This window comes from Trematomus bernacchii, unplaced genomic scaffold (assembly GCF_902827165.1).
Source record: "Trematomus bernacchii unplaced genomic scaffold, fTreBer1.1, whole genome shotgun sequence".
Taxonomy (NCBI): domain Eukaryota; kingdom Metazoa; phylum Chordata; class Actinopteri; order Perciformes; family Nototheniidae; genus Trematomus; species Trematomus bernacchii.
The window spans coordinates 953,011-969,859 of NW_022988050.1; the positions used below are offsets into that span (position 1 = coordinate 953,011).

General features: G+C 41.0%; 8 non-coding genes across 8 annotated transcripts; 6 read left to right on the plus strand and 2 right to left on the minus strand.

Moving 5' to 3' along the window:
• Positions 1-807: 807 nt before the first annotated feature.
• Positions 808-879, minus strand: trnat-cgu. The gene has a single exon. It is a non-coding gene; the product is annotated as a tRNA-Thr (tRNA).
• An 826-nt stretch (positions 880-1,705) lies between these two features.
• On the minus strand, positions 1,706-1,777 carry trnat-agu. Its single transcript has one exon. It is a non-coding gene; the product is annotated as a tRNA-Thr (tRNA).
• Positions 1,778-2,213: 436 nt separating this feature from the next.
• Positions 2,214-2,285, plus strand: trnat-agu. Its single transcript has one exon. It is a non-coding gene; the product is annotated as a tRNA-Thr (tRNA).
• Positions 2,286-4,120: 1,835 nt separating this feature from the next.
• trnat-agu lies at positions 4,121-4,192 on the plus strand. Its single transcript has one exon. It is a non-coding gene; the product is annotated as a tRNA-Thr (tRNA).
• A 912-nt stretch (positions 4,193-5,104) lies between these two features.
• On the plus strand, positions 5,105-5,176 carry trnat-agu. Its single transcript has one exon. It is a non-coding gene; the product is annotated as a tRNA-Thr (tRNA).
• A 3,631-nt stretch (positions 5,177-8,807) lies between these two features.
• Positions 8,808-8,879, plus strand: trnat-agu. The gene has a single exon. It is a non-coding gene; the product is annotated as a tRNA-Thr (tRNA).
• Positions 8,880-13,834: 4,955 nt separating this feature from the next.
• On the plus strand, positions 13,835-13,907 carry trnat-ugu. Its single transcript has one exon. It is a non-coding gene; the product is annotated as a tRNA-Thr (tRNA).
• A 351-nt stretch (positions 13,908-14,258) lies between these two features.
• Positions 14,259-14,330, plus strand: trnan-auu. The gene has a single exon. It is a non-coding gene; the product is annotated as a tRNA-Asn (tRNA).
• Positions 14,331-16,849: the final 2,519 nt, after the last annotated feature.

Here is a 16,849-nt window from a genome sequence, read left to right on the forward strand (position 1 = left end):
AGATATTTACCAGTGGGCATCAGATAAATGTAGTTAAAAAAGTGTAGTTTCTAATTATACACCCAAACTAAACGAAACAATTACTTCACGGGTGGATAACACAGGTAATACTGTAGTGGCTTTTTTTTTAAATTCTGACTTTAAAATCAGAACAAAACAAAAATAACACTTTTGGTCAGATTTCCAAAAATGTTCACGTGCACCAATCATCTTCCGTTAAGCTTAGGCACATATTACATCTATTTTGTAATAATGGACAAGATTCCTGCAGATCCTCGATATCACCGGTAGGCGGCGCGGGGTGTCCCGGCTGAGAGCTGTCATCAGGCGGCAGCAGCAGCGTGGGTGAAAGACCGGGGATATTACTACAGTCACACCGAGACTCAGAGCCGGTGAGGCGGGCACACAGCTGCAGAGAACACCGCGCGCTTCAGACACAACCGCGGATTCATCCGGCTCATATTTTTACTGGAAGCACCTGGAGCTCACGCTTGATAGTGATACTACTTTTCCATCGTGATGTGGGCAGGCAGGGATAACTTATGAAGTGACCGACCGGCGGTAGAGTTTCACCGGGGGAGAGATTGCTGCTGCGCTGCGGAAACCGGAGTCATTTGGAAGGGGGAACACTGTGTTTCACTGTGTGTCGCTCCGCACACCGGCTGACAGTCGGTGCAGGTATGCATATGCAGAGATCTTGCAATGGCAGTTTAGTGTGACTCTGACTATAAACCATATCAAATTGACACTTTTTGGATAGTATCGTACATTTCATTCAGTTCTGTAGAGATTCTCTCTGTAACAAAGAGGCACTGCTGGGATTTGAACCCAGGATCTCCTGTTTACGAGACAGGCGCTTTACCACTAAGCCACAGCGCCTTTATGATTCTTCTACTACCTCCTCATTTTAACATCCATTGCTTCCTTGTATTTCAACAAAAAATGTTTCGGGCTGTATAACATTGCATTCACAAAGTCCCAAAGCCACAACATGTTGAGCTGTAATGTTGCATCCTGTCACGGTCAAGTATTAGATGGGGAATGCACTAATATAGTTTTACGCCCAAACTAAACCAAACCCGTATTTCAATATTTTGCCTGTGAGATTTAATGAATGACTCGATGAGCACCGAAAACTGTCTCCGTCTGCTTCACTCCAAGTAGTTTAAACCCAGATAATATCCTTTGAATGCAGGTTAAAACGTCTCTGCTCCAGGTGCTGCTTGAACTCACAACCTCGGCATCACTCTGCGCGCGCTGACCGATTGCACCACTTGAGCACAAAATGTTTATAATATTTAAAAAAATAACCATTGGTCTTGAATTTTCTAAATGTATCTGTTATTATAACAAAACACTCTCCTATGCTCTAGAGAGTCTTTCTTTCAGGTTGTTATTTGTCAGTAGAAAGTAAAAACGGGTGCTTTTAGGAACACCCAACCTCTATAAATTATGATTTTCTAAATGACCGTTCCTTATAGATATTTACCAGTGGGCATCAGATAAATCTAGATTACAAAATCTAGTTTATACACCCAAACTAACCCAAACCATTACTTCAGAGGTGGATAACAGAAAACTATAACGTCGTTTTTAAAGTCGTTTTAAAGTACAAACCATTCCAAACATTTACTATTGAATGTAATTGAACGTGGTAACGATGAGAGCTTTATCTAAATAGATTGTGTTGCTCTCCGCAACAAAAAGGCACTGCTGGGAGTTGAACCCAGGATCTCCTGTTTACTAGACAGGCGCTTTACCGCTAAGCCACAGCACCCACTCGCAACTTCGCTCTTCCCAGTCAATATATTACAGTAGTTTTCTTTCATTCCGTTCACAGCTGCAGCACCGGAAATGGGACTGCTTTGCTGAGAAAAACTGATTATCAGAGATGTTATGTTATCTTTGATAATATTTCGTCTCCTCCTTTTTCTTCAACGAAAGTAAAGAGAGATTTTGGCAATGTTTTTATCAAGTAAACTACATTTTCGTCTCGTAATTTTTAGTCAACGATATTGCATGTTGATTTCGTTACAGATATTGTTTACTGACATCGGTGCCGTCTCGTCATCGTCTCGTCTAAGAAAAGACGAGACGATGATTTAGTCATGGAAAAAGAAGTCGTTGACGAACATATTTCATCATACTTTTAGTCAACGAAATCAACACTATTACACAGCTTAGTAGCTGAGAAGAACGATGGCCGTTGACATGGTGCTGTGGCTTAACGGTAAAGCGCCTGTCTAGTAAACAGGAGATCCTGGGTTCAACTCCCAGCAGCGCCTCTTTGTTGCCGAGAGCTATAATAAAGCTCTCATCGTTACCATGTTCAATTACATTCATTTGTAAATGTTTGGTATGGTTTGTACTTGAAAACGACTAAGTTTATGGTCTACAGTTGACTGTTATCCACCTCTGAAGTAATGGTTTGGATTAGTTTGTGTTTATAAGGTAGATTTTTTAAACTAGATTTATCTAATGCCCACTGGTAAATATCTATATAAGGAACTGCAATTGAGAAAATCATAATGTATAGAGGTTGGGTGTTCCTAAAAACAAAAGAATCCCCCGTTTTCACTTTCACACAAAAACCTGAAATAAAGATAGGAGAGGGTTTGGTTATAATAACAGATACATACGTTTAGAAAATTCAAGAGTGATGGCTATTGATGGCATTTTTACAGCCTGAAAAAAAAATTTTCGTCAACGAAATTAACAACACTACTCAACCCACTAACTGAGAAGAACGATGGTGACAACGTGGTGCTGTGGCTTAACGATAAAGCGCCTGTCTAGTAAACAGGAGATCCTGGGTTCAACTCCCAGCAGCGCCTCTTTGCAGAGAGGTTCTATTTAGATAAACCTATCATCGTTACCATAATCAACCGTAAATGTTTGGTATGTGGTACATACACGTGAAAAAGGACATATTTTGCGAGGACTTCGTAACTGGCAGCACATTAATTGAGCTGGATGAGGAGGGAGCTCTGTGCTTCAACTTTGAAAAATGACATGAGACACTATTTTTCAGTGGAAAAAAGACAATTTTGGTTTGTTTTGATTGGTTCAATTTGATTTGTTGATTTGTTTGAGTTTGGTTTGTTTTTCTTGTTTATTGGTTTACATCATTTCAGGTTTTGGTGGAGGAGTGTTTGTTTTATTTTTTGCGTTTGTTATTTGTTTCAATTTTTGATTTAATATGCCTGAAAGTGATGGTTATTTTTTGTTATATATATATATATAGTAGTTTACTATATTTATTCTTGTTTTATGTTTTGTCTGTTTTTCCATGGTTTCATACACATTATAAAGCCATTATGATTTAAATGTGTGTATTTGTTATATGTTGTAAATACTGTATGTAATTGTGATGAACTGTTAAATGTATGTAAATAAATATTAAATAATATAGAGACAAGCAGGAGACAACGTGTGACTTACTCGAGGCCGGGGAATTTAAAGTTAAATGGAATTGGTTGCAAAACCTAATTCCACATCTCCGGTGTGGGAACATTTTGGAATTAAGCCAAATGAACGAGGCCAACCTACGGACTTGAATGAGCCGCCGGTATATCGCATTTGTTTAAAAAAGGTAGCAACAAAAGCTACGACCAACCTAAAACTGCACCTGAAACACAACCACCCCATTCCGTTTTCCCAGCTGGGAGCAAACACGGCAATGGGGCTGGTGCGCGACCACTGCTCCCAAGCCCTGTTGTTGCCATTTTTTTTTTTTTAAATAAGGTTAGTTAGATCCGAGTCTTCCTGACAGTTCAGTGTGCCGCTGGCCTGGTGTAATTCAAATGTACGTACCGCCGCACGCAGCACAGACACACAACTGCTGCCCAGCCGCAGCACCGGAAATGGAACTGCTGGGAGAAAAACTGACTATCAGAGATGTTACGTTATCTTTGATAATATTTCGTCTCCTCCTTTTTCATCAACGAAAGTAAAGAGAGATTTTTACAACGTTTTGATCTAGTAAACTACATTTTCGTCTCGTAATATTTCGTCAACGATATTGCATGTTAATTTCGTTACAGTGTCGTCTCGTCATTGTCGAACATATTTCGTCATAGTTTTCAGCATAGTAAATGAGAAGAACGTCGGCCGTTGGCATGGTGCTGTGGCTTAACGGTAAAGCGCCTGTCTAGTAAACAGGAGATCCTGGGTTCAACTCCCAGCAGCGCCTCTTTGTTGCCGAGAGCTATAATAATGTTTAATGTTTAATGTTTAATGTCTAAAGTTGACTGTTATCCACCTCTGAAGTAATGGTTTGGATTAGTTTGTGTTTATAAGGTAGATTTTTTTAAACTAGATTTATCTGATGCCCACTGGTAAATATCTATATAAGGAACTTGCAATTGAGAAAATCATAATTTATAGAGGTTGGGTGTTCCTAAAAACAAAATAATCACCCGTTTTCACTTTCTCACAAAAACCTGAAATAAAGACTCTAGTCTAGAGCATATGGGTGGGTTTGGTTATAATAACAGATACATACCTTTAGAAAATGCAAGAGTGATGGCTATTAATGGCATTTTTACAGCCTGAAAAAACATTTTTAGTCAACGAAATTAACACTACTCAGCCCAGTAAGTGAGAAGAACAACATTTGTCAAGCTGATCAGTTGGTCTTCGGTTCCGTCATTCCAGATCGCCATGATGAAAAATAAACTCTTGTGAGAGGAAAATGAATAGCAGTCTGTGTGTGCCTTCTTAAATAGTTTGTTTACGTCCCTCACTTCCGTTTCGCTTCTCATGCACTGATTCTCTAGCTGAACAGCCAATCAGAGTGATTTCTTTTGCCGACAGCCTTTGGCCGACTGCCCACCGATTCGACATGTTGAATCGGTGGGTTTTCGGCCGAAAAGGTGACGGCACGGCTGAAAAGACACGACGGTGTGGGACACACCAATCTGAGTAGGGCGTGTCGACGCTCATCGTCGGCCTGGCGCCCATCAACAGCCAAAATCGGCTTGTGGTGTCCGGGCCTTTAGTCATGGAAAAAAAGGTCGTTGACGAACATATTTCGTCATAGTTTTAATTAACGATATTAACACGAACACTGAGCACACTAACTGAGAGGACAACAAGTAGACGTGGTGCTGTGGCTTAACGGTAAAGCGCCTGTCTAGTAAACAGGAGATCCTGGGTTCAACTCCCAGCAGCGCCTCTTTATTACAGAAAATATCGGTCTCTACCTGACCGGTCTCAACGCTGTGTGTGTCCGTCAGGAAACACGCTGTTCCAGCAATAAATTGCGACGTTGATAACCTCATATTTTTTAAACTTAGGATCGTATACCTGTGTTTAGTCTAGAAAAAGGTAAATGTGTGCATTTTATTATAAAGTTGTGTATATTTACAGACTGTTGCAAAAACTAAGAAGCTTATAAACATCAGGTTTAAAACTGAAAGAGCTTTACAAAAAAGTAACACAATTAAAGATGTTTGGAGTTTTATTTGAGTTATTAATTTTAATTTGTTGTCTAAGAGATGCTGATTTGAAACCGTTGTTACATACAGTTACGGCATTTCCTGTTTCTGCCGGAGAGAGGGGAGTGTGTCCCAAAGCTTGCCGCTGTATTTACTCCCTCCATCTGACAGGAGGGAGCCTTGTTGAGCTGCGAGTGTCACTCCACAGAGTTCACTCCGTCACGGAGGGGTAGTGTGTAGGGCGTGGTTTGGGATTGGGCCCCCTTCTCCGTATAGAGAGGCGAAGTCCCGCCTTTCTACTTCCGCCCCATGGGACCTTATTTCAGAAAAATTATGTATTGAAGTCAATGGAGAGAGAAAGATTATCTTTCGATCCTGTTTGAATTGTGCCACGAATTACACATATGATGTTTGTCAATCTTAAAAAATCATTTCCATGTCAAAAAAGTCACAGTTTGTCGTAAAACTGTTGAAATATAAGACTATGAAAAATATGCAACTAGAAAGACTACAAATCCCAGAGTCGCGTAAGTGATGTCATTAACGTTACACATTACACTCGTGTTACTCACCGAAACCTTGTAAAGCCGGTCCCGCATGCTGGCTCTTACGGAACCGACTAACTCCCTTTTTGTGTATGAACAGCTCTCAACATGCACAGACTTGTAGTGATTTTCACCTCTTTTAATACTTTTTGCCTCATTCTGAAAGAAAGAGGTGAAATGTGCTAACGTGACGGCCGTCTTGGTGTTGGTGACGTGTGCGAGACCAGAGATGTAGTTCATTGAGCGTTTCACACAAAAAAAGTGTTACTTCACAGTTTTACGACACATTTTTATTTTTTTGACTTGCAAATTATCTTTTAAGATTGACAAACATCATATGTGTAATTCGTGGCACAATTCAAACGGGATCGAAAGATAATCTTTCTCTCTCCATTGACTTCAATACATAATTTTTCCGAAATAAGGTCCCATGGAGGTCCACCGGAAAGGGAGGGACTTCGCCTCTCTATTGCTGAAACAGCTTCTAATCTCCGTTAGCTCCGAGCTAGCACCAGATGCTAACAACAACCACCGTAACTGGTGCACTGTCTCTCTCTTACTCTCTCTTTCTCTCTTTCTCTCTCTCTCTCTCTCTGTCTCTCGGTCTCTCTCTCTCTGTTGCTCGCACACTCACACAAAATGTGCTCGTGCCACACAGAGACGCTGTGCTCCTCTGTGACGATGACCGCTTGCGTAAAAAAAAAAACACACATTTGAAAAGTGGGGGGGACACAAACGGGATTTTGAAAAGTGGGGGCGTCCCCAGTGGAAATTAAGCCCATGTGCTAAGTATTGCGATACGATATATTGAGATATTGCAAATCCCATGGGTCATATCCATGTCCGTCTTCCCTTCCTGGTTAAAAAATGTATATGAATAGTTTATGTAAATAACACCATTTGTGTTCTTTGAACCTGAAAAGGAGATGGCATTGTTTTTGTTACTTTCATTGCTATAGAGAGGCGAAGTCCCTCCCTTTCCGGGGCAGCTCCATGGGACCTTATTTCGGAAAAAGTATATTGAAGTCAATGGCGAGAGAAAGATTATCTTTCGATTCCGTTTGAATTGTGCCACGAATTACACATATGATGTTTGTCAATTTAAAAGATAATTTTGCAAGTCAAAAAAATAAAAATGTGTCGTAAAACTGTGAAGTAACACTTGTTTTTGTGTGAACTGCTCAATGAACTACATCTCCCGTCTCGCACACGTAACCAACACCAAGATGGCCGTCACGTTAGCTACGTTATGTTATATTTCAACAGTTTTACGACAAACTGTGACTTTTTTACATGGAAATTATTTTTTAAGATTGACAAACATCATATGTGTAATTCGTGGCACAATTCCAACGGGATCGAAAGATAATCTTTCTCTCTCCATTGACTTCAATACATAATTTTTCCGAAATAAGGTCCCATGGGGCAGAAGTAGAAGGGCGGGACTTCGCCTCTCTATTGTATACATGTCTTAACGTAACTTCCTGTTGTATATAGACATGCTTTTATTTTGACGGCGACTTTGCGCTATTAGCAGGAAGTTACTGTTCCCAAAGCAAAAACTTGATGGAGAAAATTAACGGAGATATCAACATTAATTATTGGGCTACAATGGGTTGAAGAGGTCAGACCTGAGGGGGGTGATATGCACAGACTCACTATCTGCTTTGAAAAGCATACAGTCGACAATAACTGTTAGAGAAGATTTAATCATTGAACTTAACCACTGCTTACTGAGACTTCAGAGGAGCGAAATAGATGTGCAGTTATGCTGGGTGCCTGCACATGAGGGGGTTAAAGGGAATGAGCATGATGATAAGTTAGCAAAAGATGCATAACAAAAGTAAATAGCAATACCAGTTTCACTTGGAAAAGGAGAAGGAAAAGCAATAATTAAGAAGAAGGGTATGGAAATATGGCAGAAAAGATGGGAGGGAGATCAGAAAGGGAGGAGATGCCACAAGTTACAGAAATCAGTCATAACAAAGATCTATACAGAAAGGAACAGACAGGAGGAGATCATCATCACTAGACTCAGACTGGATCATACAGGATTAAACGGCACAATGTTTAAAATGGGAAAAAGCGAAGTTGAAGATTGGAGGGGGTGTGGAGTGAAAGAAAATGTGGAACACATCATATTACGCTGCAACATGTACAAAACAGAGAGGGAAAACTAAGAGACAGGGTCAGAGAGGCAGGAAGGGAGTGGAGCCTGATGGGGATACTGGGAACAGAAGGCGAGGGGGTAAGAGCTACCAGGAAGGCCATTCTTAAGTATTTGAGTGAAACAGGATTGATTGGAAGAATTTAAAACAACGTAAACACAGTGGTATAATTCCACAAGTGGTGATAGGATGATATGGTGATACACACTCTTGTACAGTAGGTGGCGGTATGCACCTTAAAGTTGTTTGCAATCCGCCAAAAACCGAGAGAAGAAGAAGAAGATATCAACATTACATACGGCGATATCAAAAGATAAAGTTTACATTTAAGTATTAGCAAGAGGCACAAGGTTAGTGTTAACTGTAATGTTAACACTAACCGATTATATGTTAGTGTTAAACCCCTAAAAACGACATTAGGTTATTACCAATCTAATATCTGACCGTGACAAACGGACAAACAGGATGCAACATGACAGCTAAAACATTTTTACAGCCTGAAAAAACATTTGTAGAAATAAAATGGCACAATGGAAGTTAAAAAGTAAGGAGGTAGTAGATGGAGAGACGGGCGCTGTGGCTTAGAGGTAAAGCGTATGTGAAGAATGAAAGGAAACTACTGAGCACATTCATTGAGGAGATCAAAAATGAGGGCCGGTGCTGTGGCTTAACGGTAAAGCGCCTGTCTAGTAAACAGGAGATCCTGGGTTCAACTCCCAGCAGCGCCTTTTTGTTGCAAAGAGCAACAACATATATTTAGATAAAGCTCTCATCGTTACCACGTTCAATTACATTCATTAGTAAATGTTTGGTATGGTTTGTACTTTAAAAACGACGTTATAGTTTAAAGTTTTCTGTTATTCACCTCTGAAGTAATGGTTTGGGTTAGTTTGTCTTTATAAACTAGATTGTTTTATCTAGATTTGTCTGATGCCCGCTGGTAAATATCTATATAAGGAACGGTAATTTAGAAAATCATAATCTATAGAGATTGGTTATTCCTAAAAGCACCCGTTTTTACTCTCTACTTACACATAAAAACTGTGCACATGGTCTGTGCACAACTCGTCACTCACTCGCGCTGACGGGGGGCGCGACCACTGCTCCCAAGTAGAGATGGCAAATCCGGATCATTTTACGGACTCAGGGTCTTCTGAGTCAGTCATTGAAGAGATCCGGATCATACGAGTCATTTGAGTCATATGAGTCAGCATGACCAAGACCGTAGAAATCCTATTGGTGAAACCGAAAAGTTGTTGCATTTCACGAGCATATTATTATTCCATATATTTTGAATATACATATATATATTTGTATATATATATATAATATCTGCATGTATATTTTCTATTTCGACATGTATATTTTATATTTTATTTTATTTTTATTTCTATTCTTGTATATTTTGTAGTTTTGTTTTATTGTAAAATGCCTTATGCTGCTGTAACAACAACAATTTCCCAATTTGGGATCAATAAAGTACTATCTATCTATCTATTAAACTGACGTTATATTAACCTCCGCTACACAGTGTATTTTGCTTTAATAAAAAATGTTGATCACAAAAAAAAGGGTTATTTTGCGATTTGGCAAATCTGAGTCTGCTGTTGACTCGTGCATGAGGACAGATCTCTGGATCTGCTGCTATATACGGCTCCGAGTCCGCACGAGTCTGATCCGCTGTGTGTTGCAGCGAGTCAGGATTTGCGAATCTGAGTCTGCTGTGGACTCGTGCATGACGACGAGTCTGCTGGATCTCTGGATCTGCTGCTATATGGTTACGGCTCAGAGTCCGCACGAGTCTGCTCTGCTGTGTGTTGCACACACAGTGAGTCAGGATTTGCGAATCCGAGTCTGCTGTGGACTCGTGCATGACGGACGAGTCTGCTGGATCTCTGGATCTGCTGCTATATGGTTACGGCTCCAAGTCCGCACGAGTCTGATCCGCTGTGTGTTGCAGCGAGTCAGGATTTGCGAATCTGCGAATCTGCGAATCCGAGTCTGCTGTGTGGACTCGTGCATGACGACGAGTCTGCTGGATCTCTGGATCTGCTGCTATACGGTTACGGCTCCGAGTCCGCACGAGTCTGATCCGCTGTGTGTTGCAGCGAGTCAGGATTTGCGAATCTGCGAATCTGCGAGTCTGCTGTTGGAGCCGTCGGCTCCTCTGAGTCCCCACGAGTCTGCAGGAAGTTTCACTGATCCGCGTCCCCTCCCCTGAGCCAAACGATCACTTCTGGCAGCTATCCTGTGACTGTATACTTGCTAAAGGGTAGGTAGATGGACTTGGGGTACGTTGTAATGTGATTTTACATGTTATAAAGAGAGTAGCGAGTGACGCAATTTATAGTTTTAATTTGTACGTCACACCAAGTGTGGGACTCAAGGACTCGGGTTAATGGAGAGGGGAGACTCGTCATGACCAGCTCATTTCTAGGATCCGGGTTAATGATCCGGATGAATCATGACTCGCCCATCTCTACTCCCAAGCCCTGTTGTTGCCATTTTATTTTCTGTTAAATAACGATTGTTAGATCCGAGTCTTCCTGACAGTTCAGTGTGCCGCTGGCAGTGGTGGCGACAGAGATTTTCTTTTGGGGGTGCTGTGGGGTAGCTTGACGTTTCATAGAGGGTGCTCAAACATGTAGGGTTTCCCATTAATGTACCGGTCGCTACAGTTAAATGTTCTACTGCAACACTCCCCACACGCACATATACAGTAGTACAGTATATCCGCGACTGTCAATGAAGGCTCGATAATCAGCTCACGGCTTATCGGTGTAAGCAGAGGTAATGTGCTATTTTTATAGGTGTGTGGACCAGGGACGTGCACAGACATTGTGGGGGGCGGGAGCTCAAGTGAGAAAAAGGGCACTTCCCATAATCATTTATAAAAAAATTGTTTTAAAACAAGAAGTTAAATATAGTTGCATATCTCTGACTTACTGACCAATTTATTTTAATACCCTCACACTCACGCAATTGTTTAATACTCAACAGAATTCTACAAAATAATCAGTTAACACAGAGACAATGGTCTTCTTTAGTATTCACTAACGCACAAGAGCAAACAACAAACTAGTACAATTAATAGTTATTAAATGAGCAACCAACAATCAATATTATGAAGTTACTGTTTATAAAAATATCGTTTTTTCATATACTTGTACATTTTGTCATTTTGGTCTATTTTGCTTCCATGTTTTCTTTCACTCTAATGGAAAGAAAACTTCCAAAAACACAAATAAATGGTGTTCGTTTTACTACCATGTCTGAATTAATCTATACATTTAAAGCTAATCTGCATATTTAAATGTAACATTTCAGGGGAAAATACTGACTTGACGTAAGTAACTATCTGGGGGAGTTGTGAGGTGATATGTTTTTTTGTTTGTTTTTTGTTTTATCCTTTTCACCTGCAATGCCTTGGTAAATGCATGCAAATTAGCGCATTTTAATTAGGCCTAGTTAACGCCTAATTTGCATATCAATGTGGCGATTGTGATGACGTTATTAGATACACATTTTATTGTATTCACCTGTAGTGTCTCCCCTTAAAGGTGGGGTAGGTAATTTTGGAGAAACCAGCTCGAGTGCGCTAGAATTTGAAAATACACAACCGGAACAAATCTGCCACTTCCTTACAGAGCCCCTCCTCCAACACACACGAACGCGCACATGACCAATGAGGGCACGAGATAAGTTTGTGCACAGATGGAAGGCTGACAGGCAGGTAGGCCATTCAGTAATTTTAGCCGGGCCGGCTAAAATGATAGGTCGTGCTTTTTACAGTACTACAGCTTCCACAGATGACATTTATTTATGGATTTTTTGTCAAAGCACTTAAGATATTCATTGCTATCGGGATGTTAAGGCCCACACCACCATCCAAGTTGCCCATCCCTGCTCTAGAGTCTTTCTTTTAAGGCCGCTACACACCCACCTGAGACCAAAGAACGCGTACCGAAGGCGTCCCGACTTTTACGTCAGCTTCGTCGCCTGCGTCGGCTACGTAGCCCGATACGCCGCCCGCCTACGAACACACCGCAAATACTTCAGTCGACGAGTGGCAATAACTGTCCTTACCAGCAGGCAGCGGTAGTGTGTATTCGTTATTCAAAATAGGCAACAACCGGAAGACAGACTGCCTTTTATACACCAAGAGAAGAAGAACAGACTGAGTGATATAAACAAACAAACACAGCGTCTGGCCAGGCGGTTTGTTACTCCATTGTGGCAGATGAGGCATTTCCCCTGAAGGAGCACCTGATGAAGCCCTATCCGAACCGCAGGCTAGCTGTAGAGCAACGTATCTTCAACTACAGGCTGTCGCGGGCTCGGAGGGTGGTAGAAAATGCCTTTGGCATCCTAGCCAACCGTTTTCGGGTCTTTCTCCCCACCATAAACATTCAAGACACTGCCAAAGTGGAGGCCATTGTTTTGGCTTGCTGTGGTCTGCACAACTTCCTGCGCACAGAGAACTGTAGCGCATACATGGCGGGAGTTGTTGACCAGGAAGGACCCGATCATGGCACTGTCCCATGAAGATGGAGACAAGACACTGAACTACGGCAGGCCACCCTGCCACACACCACGAATAATCCAGCTCGAGCCAAGCAGCACAGGGATGAACTATGCCAATATTTTAACGGTGTCGGTGCAGTGCCTTTTCAGTGGGATAAGATATAGCAAATATGTCTAAAGAACTGTACAATGTCAACAATCGACTACAATACGATAAAAAAAAGAGTTTGCCAAATATGTCTAATGCTGTGTTATCAATGGCTGTAGTATCAAGGTACGAAATAAAGTTTTGTATTGCCTATCCTGCTATTTGTGTTTATTATTTTAATCACACAGCGATAATAAAAAAAATAAATGTGCCTACATAACTGCCAGTAGCAGCCGTACATTATTATTGGTTTAACTACTAACACTATATTTTTAACACATTTTAAAATGACCATCTTGAACAGCTACAACGTTAAAATACTTCTAGGCAGATTGTGGAGGATAATGGGAGAAAGAATAGAGGGGCACGGAAAATGCGTGTGCATTAAGATTAAACATTAAGATGACATCGTGTTCGCAGCTCGCGACATAACTAGGAGTCTAGTGGACGGTATCAGTACTACAAGTAAAACAAATATGTTTTACTTTTTTAATTAATTACGTTGTTTCTAAATTGATCTGAGGGCCGCAAAAAAAGGAGGTGGGGGCCAAATGCGGCCCCCGGACCGCCATTTGCCCATCCCTGCTCTAGAGCATAGGAGAGTGTTTGGTTATACTAACAGATACATTTAGAAAATTCAAGAGTAATGGCTATTATTTTTGATATTACTGACATTTTGTGCTCCAGTGGCGCAATCGGTCAGCGCGCGGTACTTATAAGACAGTAACCTGCACAGTGATGCAGAGGTTGTGAGTTCAAGCTTCACCTCGAGCAGAAAAGTTTTAAGCTGCATTCAAAGGATATTATCTGAGTTAAACTACTTGGAGTGAAGCAGACGGAAAGAGTTTTTTGGTGCTCATTGAGTCATTCATTAAATCTCACAGGCCAAATATTGATGAATGTGACAGAAGCCATATGCATTGGACACGGTAGATATGGTCATATGGCTTTGGTTTACTTTGGTTATAATAAATAAATTCAGGAGAGAGAATGAAAAGAAAACTATAGAGAGGCGCTGTAGTTTAGCGGTCAAAGTGCCTGTCTTGTAAACAGGAGATCCTCGGTCCAAATCCCAGCAGCGCCTCTTTGTTACAGACAATATCTCTTGGATTAAGTGTGTTATCCACCTACAGTATGAAATAGGGGTTTGGTTTAGTTTGGGCGTGAACTATATTAGGGCATTACCAATCTACCTGACTGTGACAAACGGACAAACAGGATGCAACATGACAGCTAAACATGTTTGGGAATTTATGAATGCACATTTTTACAGCTCGAATAAACATTTGTAGAAATAAAATCACACAATAGAAGTTAAAAAGTAAGGAGGTAGTGGATGGAGAAACGGGCGCTTTGGCAAAGTTCTAAAGCGCCTGTTAAGAATGAAAGGAAACTACTGAGCACAGTATCTGAGAAAAACAAAAAGTGTAGGAGTGTTGCTGTGGCTTAATGGTAAAGCGCCTGTCTATTAAACAGGAGATCCTGGGTTCAACTCCCAACAGTGCCTCTTTGTTACAGAGAGCGTCTATTTAGATAAAGCTCTCATCGTTACCACGCTCAATTACATTCAATAGTAAATGTTTGGTAAGGTTTGTACTTGAAAACGACTTAGGTTATAGTTTAAAGTTGACTGTTATCCACCTCTGAAGAAATGGTTTGGGTTAGATTTTTTTAAACTAGATTTATCTGATGCCCACTGGTAAATATCTATATAAGGAACAGGAATTGTGAAAATCATAATTTATAGAGGTTGGGTGTTCCTAAAAGCAACCGTTTTCACTTTCTACTGACAAATGAAAGCCTAAAAGAAAGACTCTAGAGCAGGGATGGGCAACTTGGTTGGTGGGGGGGGGGGGGGGGGGGGGGTGGGGGGGGGGGCACATCATTTATGTACTGGCCACCAGGGGGCCCGCAGATTTACTTGGAACACACACACACACAAATTCCATGTATTGCGTCGCCTGGCCTGGGCATCCGGGGCTTTAGCCCCGAATGTTTTTTCTGTAGCCCCGGACAATTCTCCCTCAATAATATAATACATTAACCGTGCTTTACGTGAACCTCATCATGACACGAGAGGACAGCAGCACTGTAATTTCCCGTGTTCAGTGAATGCAACAGAGGCATGACACCAGACCAATCAGAGAGTTGCATAGAAATAAACGTGTGCTTGTGTCATTCAAGCTCGGCTCTGTGTGGCAATAGCGCATTTAGTGTGACAGAGAGAGAGGGAGGGAGGGTGCTGTTAGCATCTGGTTAGCTAGTTGCACTAACGGACATAAGGAGCTGTTTGTTCCACAAGAAGCTGGAGGAGAGTCCTCTCCTCTCAGACTGAGAGACTCAGGTGAGCTAAAGGACTCTCTGAGTGTTTAGATAGTTAACTTTAGTCTAAGTTATCTCAGTGGGTCTCAAACGGTTTGGTCACAAATTATTCAAAAGATTATTTCCGCGGCACACCTTCATATGATCATTATAGTTTATACAAAAAATAAGAGAATAAATGAAAAACAGTTATGAAATACTATATGGCAGTAAAACAAGAATAGAGTTTAAAAGGGGAGTGATTAGTAAAATATCCATAAAGAAAAAGTACATCTGTTTACAGTTCTGCTTCATATGGGTGTTGAGAGAGGTATCCATAGATCTCTTCATTTTGCTCTCAAAGTGCACCAGATTGATGCATTTAACTTCAATATTTAAAAAAAAATCTTCCCGGGGGAGCATCCCCCCGGACCCCCCCCACGAGGAGTTGAGCCCCCCACTCATAAAAAATACCACTTTACCCCTGCCTATATGCCGTGAGCTGATTATCGAGCCTTCATTGTAACAGTCGCGGGTGTATTGTGTGTGTGTGGGGAGTGTTGCAGTGAAAAATGCCACTGTAGTGCCGCCGCCACTGTGGGCTAAGCCCCGAATGTTTTCAGGTCCAGGCGACGCCCCTGCATTGGACACACGGTAAATATGGTCATATGGCTTTGGTTTACTTTGGTTATAATCAGTGGCGACTGGTCATTAGGGGCAGGTGGGGCACAGCCCCACCTAGTGTCAGCAGAAAGTATTACAAATAATGATTACAAAAATGCAAAAAAAAAATAAAAAAATATATAAAATATATTTTAAGATCATGTTTAATCATCTGATTCGTCTGTACATTGCTGTTTTAGTCTGTGTTCTTCTAATTAGTGTGTCTACAGTCACAGTGTGTGCCTATTGAGCTGTTTAGAGCCATGTGGGACAAAACCTGATTATGCCCCTCCCTCTCGCTGTGAAGTCAACGGTGACTGTAAAAACTACACTGCGCATGCTCAGAGTATTTTGTAATGAAATGTGTGTGGCAAAAAATAATGACCAGAGGGGCATGGAGCTACCATCCCCACCATACGTCATCTCAAATCATTCAGAGCTGATTGGCTGTAAGTACGTGTGCCGCGAAAGTGTGGTGTGTGAAGAGGAGACGAGAGAGCTGCAGTGACGCGTCCTAAAACCAGGAAGTAAGCTGCGCATGGCTTCCCTCGACAAAAAAGCAATGAGATTTCTCCAGAGGATTTTAGAAAATAGCTGGAAATAAGATCTGTGGGAAACGTACCTGTTAGATAAATGCACGTTTTGATCAGCCGGATAACATCCACATGTCTACCCTACTTTTATAATTTTTTTATCATAAATCTATGGATTAGATTTATGATAGACTTTTGAAACTACAAGAACATAAGGAGGACTTTTACAAAAAAGTTATAGACATTTTTGTCCAGAAGGATAGGCAAATGGACTTCATCTTCAAGTCAAGGTAAGACCGCAATTTGATTGAAAATGGGATCTTACTAAGAGAGAACAATTCAATATTTAAATGATAAAATTACATTTTTTGGGTATCCTTTTGTTGAACTGTCTGTTTAAAATTAATCGAAGCATCAGACAAAAAAAGCTTTTGAAAATAATATTATATTTTGGTTTAGGTCAAAATATAATATTTGTAAACCTGAAGAGTCAGTGCCAGTGCCTCACCAGCCATGAACCTCACTGCAC